We start from the raw sequence: 10,477 nt of genomic DNA on the forward strand, positions 1-10,477 counted from the left end.
ACAATAGGGATAAAACTTTTTCACAGAAGGGAGTTTAACAAGACTTGTGGCCACTCACTAAAATTAGAAGAAAAGAGGTTTATCCTTAAACTATGTAGAGGGTTCTTTACTGTAAGAGCGGCAAGGATGTGGAATTCCCTTCCACAGGAGGTGGTCTCAGCGGGGGGGCATTGATTGTTTCAAGAAACTATTAGATAAGCACCTGAACGACCGCAACATACAGGGATATAAAATGTAAGACTGACATATAATCACACACATAGGTTGGACTTGATGTTTTTTTTTTTTTTTCAACCTCACCTACTATGTAACTATGTAACTATGCATTCGTTATTTCAGATAATTTGTAACTTCGGATAAATTCCTACTCGTTACGTTCGCTAACATCCAAATTTGAAATTAAATTCAAATACCTATAATTTTATAGTTATTAGTTAGTTATTATTTTAGATTTTCAGGTTTTTGAATTTTCGGATTTTCAGTCTTAATTTTCGCATCTATGAAATTTTGAATTTCCTAATTTAGAATTTTTGAAATTCCAAATTTCCGAAATTTTTTATTTCTGAAATTTAGAATTTTCCAATTTCCGAAATTTCGAACTTCCAAACTCCGAATATCCCGAAAGGGCAAAGAACTGAAAAAAGCATTGTTGCTCTACATAAAGATGTCCTAGACCAGTGATGGCGAACCTTGGCACTCCAGATGTTTTGGAACTACATTTCCCATGATGCTCATGCACTCTGCAGTGTAGCCGAGCATCATGGGAAATGTAGTTCCAAAACACCTGGGGTGCCAAGGTTCGCCATCACTGTCCTAGACTATAAGAAGATTGCCAAGACAATGAAACTGAGCTGCAGCACAGTGACCAAGACCACACAGCAGTTTAACAGGACAGGTTACACTCAAAACAGGCCTCGCCATGGTCAACCAAAGAAGTTGAGTGCACGTGCCCAGCATCATATTCAGAAGTTGTCTTTGGGAAATAGACATATGAGTGCTGCCAGCATTGCTACAGAGGTTGAAGGGGTGGGGGTCAGCCTGTCAGTGGTTAGACCATACGCCACACACTGCATCAAATTGGTCTGCATGGCTGTCATCCCAGAAGGAAGCCTCTTCTAAAGACGATGCACAAGAAAGCCTGAAAACAGTTTGCTGAAGACCAGCAGACTAAAGAAATGGATTACTGGAACCATGTCCCATGGTCTGATGAGACCAAAATAAACTTATTTGGTTCAGATGGGGTCAAGTGTGTGTGACGGCAAGCAGGTGAGGAGTAGGGATGAGCCGAACACCCCCCCCCCCCCGGTTCAATTTGCAGCAGGACATGCGAACAGGCAAAAAAATCATCAGAACACATGATCACCTTTAAAGTCTATGGGACACGAACACAAATAATCAAAAGTGCTAATTTTAAAGTTTAATATGCAAGCTATTGCCATAAAAAGTGTTTGGGGACCTGGGTCCTGCCCCAGGGGACATGTATCAATGCAAACATTTTTTGTAAGAACTGACGTTTTTTGGGGGCAGCGATTTTTTTAATGCTTAAAGTGAAACAATGAAAATGAAATATTCCTTTAAATATCATGCCTGGGGGGTGTCTATAGTATGCCTGTAAAGTGGCGTATTTTTGCCATGTTTATAACAGTACCACAGCAAAATTACATTTCTAAAGGAAAAATTGCCATTTAAAACTGACCGTGGCTGTAAAATATAATTTCTTCAGTGTTGTCACATGAAAAGATATAATAAAATATTTACAAAAATGTGAGGGGTGTACTCACTTTTGTGTGATACTGTATCATCTGGAAAGGATGTACTTAAAGAGAAAATGTTACCTGCCTCTTTTAATGAACCATGATACTGCATCCGGATAGCCCACCCCTAAGCAAGGTGTACTCAACCATCCGCACCCCGCAGGAGTTCACCCTAAGCAAGATGGATCTGCACAACAGTTATTGCCTGAGCACTATCATATGAGGGAGATCACATGCTCCTCCATACCTGGAAACCCTGTTCCCAACAACTGAGCAAGGACTCAGAAGGACTCAGACAGGGGTCTGGAATAGTTGGGGAAGTTTTCCCTTTCAAGAGAACCAGTTGCTTTTTGCTTGAAATGACACAAATCCAAGCAAAGCTAGCAGCAATTCAGCTTGTAGGCAGGTTGCCTACAATGAGGGTTCTGTTAGCCTCCCCAGGCTGGGATGGGGGTTAATTGGGTTTGGACTCTTTTTCAGGGCTTTGAGCCCTGCCTTCCTTCCCTGTGCATATTTAAGAGGGGGAAGGACAAGTCTGGGGCTATCGCTGACTCCACACATGAGATACTGAGAAAAGGCTGCTGCGCCATGTAGTTGAACAGAACACTGGACATCGGGGCATCTGCCAAACTTTCGGAGGACACCACTTATTCACTTGCACCTGGGCAGTCTTAGTTTAGTCAGTTAGGGATGGGCTGTGTTTTGTTTATATGGACATGGCCATGAGAGTTTACAGTACAGTTACTAAAGCGTTCTAAGCCTGGTCTGAAGTTATTCAAAGGGGTGCATGGTAACATATGGCATATCAAAAGAACAGGGCCAGTAAAGCACACATGGCGTATGAAGCAAAACAACTACGAAAGGTTAACGCAGTTGGAGATGGAGAGCAGTTCCCACAGGAAACCAAGAACTGGTGGGAAGTGTGTTGCAGCCAGTCATGAAGTGTGGTACCTGACTAAGGGGACAGGCTCCCTCCGCAGTGGTCTGTTCCTCCAAAGTATCCATGAACGATCCCATAGTATGCAGACCCCCTATACCTAGACGCATTGTATGAGAGAGTGAAGGAGTTAAGTGAGAGCACGCACGAGATCCACACTAGGTGCTTGGTAAGACCCCATTCTGTCCCTGGGAGTGAGATGGCAGAGGTATGCTGGACCGGTAGAGAGGGCACAGGCTCAGCAGTGTCCCTTCAAAATTCAATATACATCAAGCAAGGTGTGTAGCAACATGGGATAGCACATTCTATAGAGAAACTCTGTATATTTAAATACTGCACACAATGTACGGCTCATCTCTAAGCTGGGGTGCCACCATAATGTTGACTTTCACATGAATGTGGCCCCACCTACTCCTGGGCATTGATAAGCACACGTACGAGAAAGGTACCCCCACGTGCAGTCTAATCTCTAATCTACAAAAGAATTTGGGTATGATTTGCAGCTGAGATACTGCATTGTGGGTAACTCCTGTGTGATCTGAGACAGAGTTTCTCAACTTGTTTTTTTCAGACGCTGCATTCTTTAAAAGTATATAAAATCTTGAGGCTCCCCAGACTATAATGTAAAAACGTAAATATTACATATCAATGGAAAACCTGAGCCTTGGACAATTAACTTCACATCAGAAGGCTCTTTCACATAAGAGGTATTCACATCACATCAGAGTCCCCCAATCACATCAAAAGTCCCTCATCAGGTTAACCCCCTCCCATTATGTCAGAGCCCCCCCCCTCCATACATGAGAACCTCCATTACATCAAATTCACTCCCAGTGGTGGCCCATCCTCCCATTCATGTGTCCAGCCCCTAATCTACATGTAGGGCACCGGACGCATGGATTCCAATGGGGTTTATATTTTTTTTAAGCCAGAGGCTCTAATAGGCTACAAAAAAGGGTGGGCTCGTGGAGCACTGTGCCCCGAGCACACCCACTTGTGTGACAATAGCGAATAAATATTGTCTCCCTCATTCTCCTCCCAGCCAATCAGTAAGTCTCTATTGGCCAGGGAGTCTTAGGACAGCTGCCATCCGTCTCCCGTGTGGGGGTGGGGGTGATGTTAGTTTGTGACACCCCCCCCAACATTTTGAGCACTAGCCGTCAGTGGTCACTACTATACATCAGAAGTCCCCTACACATGCGTCATCCCATCACATCAGAGCCCTATCTTTTGGTTCCAGAAGTGCAACAAAGAGCGAGAGGTGGAGAACATCTAGAGGAGGTGGGTTTTCATCTTCTCCTGAGTATTGGGCATGGCCCTACATGCCACGTGCCCTGGATCAGAACCATATTTTGCCCTAGTGCGGGCAAACCGACTGCCAGCAACATAGCAATGAATGATGCCATGTGTCCTGGCACTAGAGCGTCATTGGCTGTTATGGTGCTGGCAGGCAAACTGGGTCCCATGCTTAGAGCATCCTGGAGATGTCCAGACAGCACCCCAGGATGCGGCATCACCCTGGCTGAGAATTACTGACCTAAGAAAACACAATATGCTTTTTGATTAAGCTGTAAATGAGCATCGTGATTTACAAGCATTTTTGAAAGCCTTTTTTACAAACATCTTTAAAGTGCTTTAGAAGTGTATTACAAGTGTTTTTTTCTTTGTTTAGTCAGTAGAAAGCACTAGGAGGAGGACAGGGAGAGGAAATTAGGGGTGGAGAGCTGCTATTTGAGCAAAAAACACTCATTAAAACGCTCAAGTCAGGTGTTTCTATTGAAGTTTATTGGGCCAAAAACTCTTGTAATCAGCCAAAAAGAAGCTCATGTACTTTTCTGAGTGACAGACATTTTGCTTCAAGCGACAGAACGCTCAGATGTGATCAGAGGCTAATGAAATGAATGGGATTTTGCTTGTTGTGCGTTTTTAGAGCTACAAGCTTCAAGCAGAAAAATGCTCAGGTGAAAACGGGGGGCCTTATGGATTAAAAATAAACCCCCTAATGTGTCCTGATCACTCTTCCTGGTAATATAAGGATTTGATACAATACCCTACTGCAGAAAATACTGTCATGTTCACATAGCTAGCTATTGGTTTACATCATCTCACCAGAATGGAAGGATCACCGACTGGCTTGCTCTTCCTGAAAGTCTGTCTTCATGAAACTTTAGCTGAAATAACATGACTAAATGCCAGGGCATTTGGTCACATGGCCGGCCACTGTGGAAACTCAAAACAAGGATGAAGGGTGCTGAGCAAGAGGAATGTTGTGTTTCAAAATGTAGGTCAACTTCCACACAAGTTGACCTACAAAAGGTAGGTGAATCCATGGGAAACCTTGTACAACTCCAGAGAACGCCATCAATTCTTGGTGAGACATCTGCCCGTAAATGGACAGCGGTTACTTTAATAACAGCCTGCCTGCCATCTTTCCCTAATGTAAGCTGTGCTTTTTTCCACTTGGAAAGCGACAGAGAACACTAACTCATCCTACAAGGCATCCAAATCCATAACGTAGATGGAAACTAAATAAGGACAGGAAAAAGCTGAAACACAAAGTCAGGATCCATTTAACCTTCATAAATCACATCGATGGCAGCTGTTTAAAGCCGCCACTGAGAAAAAAAACTGTCCATATATTATATATATAAAAAAAAAAACCCATAGCGCCTGATCGATGGAGTCAGAGCAAACTCTCCACGTTCCCCGAGGGTAATGAGGAAGATATGCATTATCCAGATTAAAGCAGGTTGTGACCAGACAATAAACAGACTCTATAGGGCAGGTTATTGTAACCCGGAGATGCTGAGGATTCTCCAAGGAAATATGATATTCCTAGGAGGCACGATGATGCTACAGCAGCAGAAATAAAGACGAGCTTAAGATCCGTCTCTAATTAAATCTGCATCCAAAAAAAAAATCCAACAAGATTTACGGTCTAAATGAGTCCACAAATTCCAATTTTATATCATTATACTCTCAAAGTATTATTAATTGCCATGTATTATAATTTTACTCCTACTCTTGGTCTATAATAACAAAAACACACGAGCAAAGCACAACAATGTAACAGCCTATAAATAAAGTGTGGTTAAACAGTATTACAATAAAAATACATCTATGAATACATTCTAAAAGTATTTTTTATCAAAAAGCATTACACATTTATTCTTACATGTACTTAAAAAATAATATTAATAACAATGACGTGTATGTAAGAAGAATCATATGTGATATAATATAACAAGAACAAAATAAAAAAAATGAAAGCAAATACAATTTAAAATAATAAAAGAACTGAAATAATTGATGCGAAACCTCTTAAAAGTGCACGACTTTAATTAAAGATAAAAGAGGAAATCATAAAAGGACTGACATATGCATGGAGATGTCAGGCAATGTCTGCCTTTTCACAAGAGAGACAGAAAGCAGCATGCATGAACTGTCACAATGCACTAAATACAGCCAATTGCCAGGAATAGAATCCGGCTGGCTTATTGTTCCAGGGGTCCCGGTACTTACTGGTGGGAGTGTGTGGTTGCTCCCCTGTCCGGTCTGCAGCAGGAGGTGCTGGGAAAGCAGCAGCACTTTGTATCCCCAGCTCAGTGTGTTCTGCTCATCTTCAGCTTCCAGCAAGGATGTTCTTAGCTGGGGAGTGGTTGTGTGCAAAGCCTGCTGGGTGTTGTAGTTTGGGAAGAAGGATGCTCTGGTCCTGTGTGTTCAGAGGAATGGCCAGGAATATAGGGGTTGTTATTATAAGGATTGCATCTTTTAATTTAGTATAATGTAAAAAAAAAGTGCATGTTTATTTAGATGTAATACAATTTAAGTAAATATATGTTCCATTTAATTTATATATATATGTATAATAAACATAACTTAAGTAAATATTTTAAACTATCTAACAGTTTAATATATATATATATATATATATATATATATATATATATATATATATATATATATATATATATATATATATATATATATATATTAGATGGAATGCAAATTTAGGTAAATACAATTTCAATTCAATTTAAATAGAAATATAATTTAGGTAAATTAGGTAACTTAGGTAAATATTTTAAACAATGTAATATTAAAAAAAAAATGTATGTACCCTGTTTCCCCCGAAAATAAGACCTAGCATGATTGTCGGGGATGGCCATTAAGTAAATATAATTTCAATTTGATTTAAATATAAATAGATTATGTACATGTTTTAAACAATGATGTAACATTTAAAATAAATACATATTTATATACAATGCAATTTAAGTAAATATAATTAAAATTTTAATTATAAATATAATTTAAGTAAATATTTTCAACTATTTAATATAAATATATAAATATATATATATATATATATATATATATATATATATATATATATATATATATATATATATTTTTTTTTTTTTTTTTTAAGTAAATATCATTTCAATGTAGTTTAAATATAAATAATATTAGTTTAAAGGGTTAGTTCACCTTCAGCTTCCAGCAAGGATGTTCTTAGCTGGGGAGTGGTTGTGTGCAAAGCCTGCTGGGTGTTGTAGTTTGGGAAGAAGGATGCTCTGGTCCTGTGTGTTCAGAGGAATGGCCAGGAAGATAGGGGTTGTTATTAGAAGGATTGCATCTTTTAATTAGTAAAAAAAAAAAAAAAAGTGCATGTTTATTTAGATGCAACACAATTTAAGTAAATATATGTTCCATTAAATTTATATATATATATTTATAATAAACCTAACTTAAGTAAATATTGTAAACTATTTAACAGTAGTGATGGACGAACTTCCGACGGGACGTTTCGCGAACGCGAAACGCGAACGGACACAAACGTTCGCGAAAACGACCGTTCGCCGCGGGCTCCATTGACTTCAATGGGAGGCGAATTTCGCAAACCTTTAGGTCGAATTTGCGGCCACGGGGTAATTATTAGGGGGTAGCACGTAGTCCCACCACCTGGACAATAGCATAATACATGTATGAGGTGAATTTGGGATCGATAACTACAAGCATTTTTTTTTTATTTGGGAAATTGTTCTGACAATTCAGGACTATGGAGCTAATGAAGGCAATGGAGGAGAGGGAAGGTCAGGGACCAGGGTAGGCAAACAAGAGGGTGCAGGAGATACAGAGCACTGACAGCAGCACCGTAATACAGAGCACTGACATCAGCACCGTGACATACAGCGCTGACAGCAGCTCCGTGACATACAGCGCTGACAGCAGCTCCGTGACATACAGCGCTGACAGCAGCTCCGTGACATACAGCGCTGACAGCAGCTCCGTGACATACAGCGCTGACAGCAGCTCCGTGACATACAGCGCTGACAGCAGCACCGTGACATACAGCGCTGACAGCAGCTCCGTGACATACAGCGCTGACAGCAGCTCCGTGACATACAGCGCTGACAGCAGCTCCGTGACATACAGCACTGACAGCAGCTCCGTGACATACAGCGCTGACAGCAGCTCCGTGACATACAGCGCTGACAGCAGCACCGTGACATACAGCGCTGACAGCAGCTCCGTGACATACAGCGCTGACAGCAGCTCCGTGACATACAGCGCTGACAGCAGCTCCGTGACATACAGCGCTGACAGCAGCTCCGTGACATACAGCGCTGACAGCAGCTCCGTGACATACAGCGCTGACAGCAGCACCGTGACATACAGCGCTGACAGCAGCTCCGTGACATACAGCGCTGACAGCAGCTCCGTGACATACAGCGCTGACAGCAGCTCCGTGACATACAGCACTGACAGCAGCTCCGTGACATACAGCGCTGACAGCAGCTCCGTGACATACAGCGCTGACAGCAGCACCGTGACATACAGCGCTGACAGCAGCTCCGTGACATACAGCGCTGACAGCAGCTCCGTGACATACAGCGCTGACAGCAGCTCCGTGACATACAGCGCTGACAGCAGCTCCGTGACATACAGCGCTGACAGCAGCTCCGTGACATACAGCGCTGACAGCAGCTCCGTGACATACAGCGCTGACAGCAGCTCCGTGACATACAGCGCTGACAGCAGCTCCGTGACATACAGCGCTGACAGCAGCTCCGTGACATACAGCGCTGACAGCAGCTCCGTGACATACAGCGCTGACAGCAGCTCCGTGACATACAGCGCTGACAGCAGCTCCGTGACATACAGCGCTGACAGCAGCACCGTAAGCAGCCCCAGGAGGAAGTCAGCACAGCACAGGGATGGTGTGATCCCCTCATAATAAGAACCCCCAGGAGGAAGTCAGCACAGCACAGGGATGGTGGGAGCCCCTCATAATAAGAACACCCAGGAGGAAGTCAGCACAGCACAGGGATGGTGGGAACCCCTCATAATAAGCAGCCCCAGTAGAAATATGACACCGCTCAACCTCTTCAAAGAGGAGGGTAGGGGCATATAGTACGGTGTGCTTTTTTGGGTCAGGGAAGTGAGCCAAATGAATTAAGAAGGTCTGTGTGCTTGATTCCAAAAATTGTTTATAGACATATACATGGTCTACTGATCACATGTGTTGAATTCCTCCGAGATCCATGCCTCATTCATTTTTAGAAATGTGAGGTAGTTAACACTGTGGTGAGCTAGGCGAGTACGCTTATCGGTCACAATCCCCCCTGCTGCGCTGAACGTCCTTTCGGACAGGACACTGGATGAGGGGCAAGCCAACAGTTCGATTGCAAATTGGGCAAGCTCTGGCCAGAGGTCAAGCCTGCCCACCCAGTAGTCTAGGGGTTCATCACTCCTCAGAGCGTCCACATCGGCCGTTAACCCAATGTAGTCGGACACCTGACGGTCTAGGCGTTCCCTGATGCTGGATCCGGATGACACCTGTCGATGGGTCGGCTGAAAGAATGACCTCATATCCGAAGTCACCAACACATCTTCAAACCGGCCTCTTCTTGCAGGCGCTGTTGGATTGGTACCCGCAAATCCTTCTCTGGGAGTGGGAATTGCTCCTCTGCCAGCGCACGCAAAAGCAGAATGCAGCATTTCTCGAAGCAAGGCCTGGAAGTGCTGCATTCTGACAGCCCTCTGCGACGGCGGTAACATTTCCGCCATTTTGTGTTTGTACCGGGGGTCTAAGTACGTTGCCACCCAGTACTGGTCCTTGACCCTCATGCTTTTTATACGGGGGTCCCTATTAAAACACTGGAGCATGAAGGCCCCCATTTGCACTAAAGTGGAAGCGGTGTGGTGGCCTGGCTCCTGCTCATCATCCAGGATAATGTCGTCCTCTTCATTCTCCTCTCCCCATCCTCGCACAACAGGGATCCCAGAAAGGTTTAAAGCATGCTCTTCTTGCTCCTGCTCATCCGCCCCGGCACCATCCTCCTCTGACTCCTCATCAGACTCCTGTTGTTGACTTGTCTCAGATAGAGTAGCCCCCCCTGGGAATTCATCCAGCATTGCGACTTCCTCATCTTCCCGCTCCTGCTCCTCCACAGCCTGATCAATGACACGACGCAATGCACGCTCCAGAAAGAAGGCATAAGGTACCATGTCACTGATGGCGCCATGGCTGCGACTGACCAGTTTGGTGATCTCCTCAAATGGCCGCAGAAGTCTGCATGTGTCGCGCATGAGCAGCCACTGGCGCGGTGAAAAAAAACCCAGCTCCCCAGAACCGTTTCTTTCGCAGAGTTCATACAGGTAGACGTTAACTGCACGTTTCTGCTGGAGCAGCCTATCAAGCATATAGAAGGTTGAGTTCCATCGCGTCGGGCAATCGCAAATAAGACGTCTGACCGGCAGATGGTGTCGCCGCTGAATG

The 10,477-nt window shown here is 43.6% G+C and overlaps 1 protein-coding gene across 1 annotated transcript in view; it reads right to left on the reverse strand.

Moving 5' to 3' along the window:
* TMEM74 (transmembrane protein 74) overlaps positions 1-6,360 on the reverse strand; it is a 105,090-nt gene extending 98,730 nt beyond the window's left edge. The window contains exon 1 of the mRNA XM_077493219.1: positions 6,214-6,360. The gene's annotated coding sequence lies outside the window, so the exon portion shown is untranslated. The remainder of the gene's footprint in view (positions 1-6,213) is intronic.
* Between the last annotated feature and the right edge of the window lie 4,117 nt (positions 6,361-10,477).

Source organism: Lithobates pipiens, unplaced genomic scaffold (assembly GCF_037356315.1).
Source record: "Lithobates pipiens isolate NorthernLeopardFrog02 unplaced genomic scaffold, aLitPip1_a1.2 Scaffold_19, whole genome shotgun sequence".
NCBI lineage: Eukaryota > Metazoa > Chordata > Amphibia > Anura > Ranidae > Lithobates > Lithobates pipiens.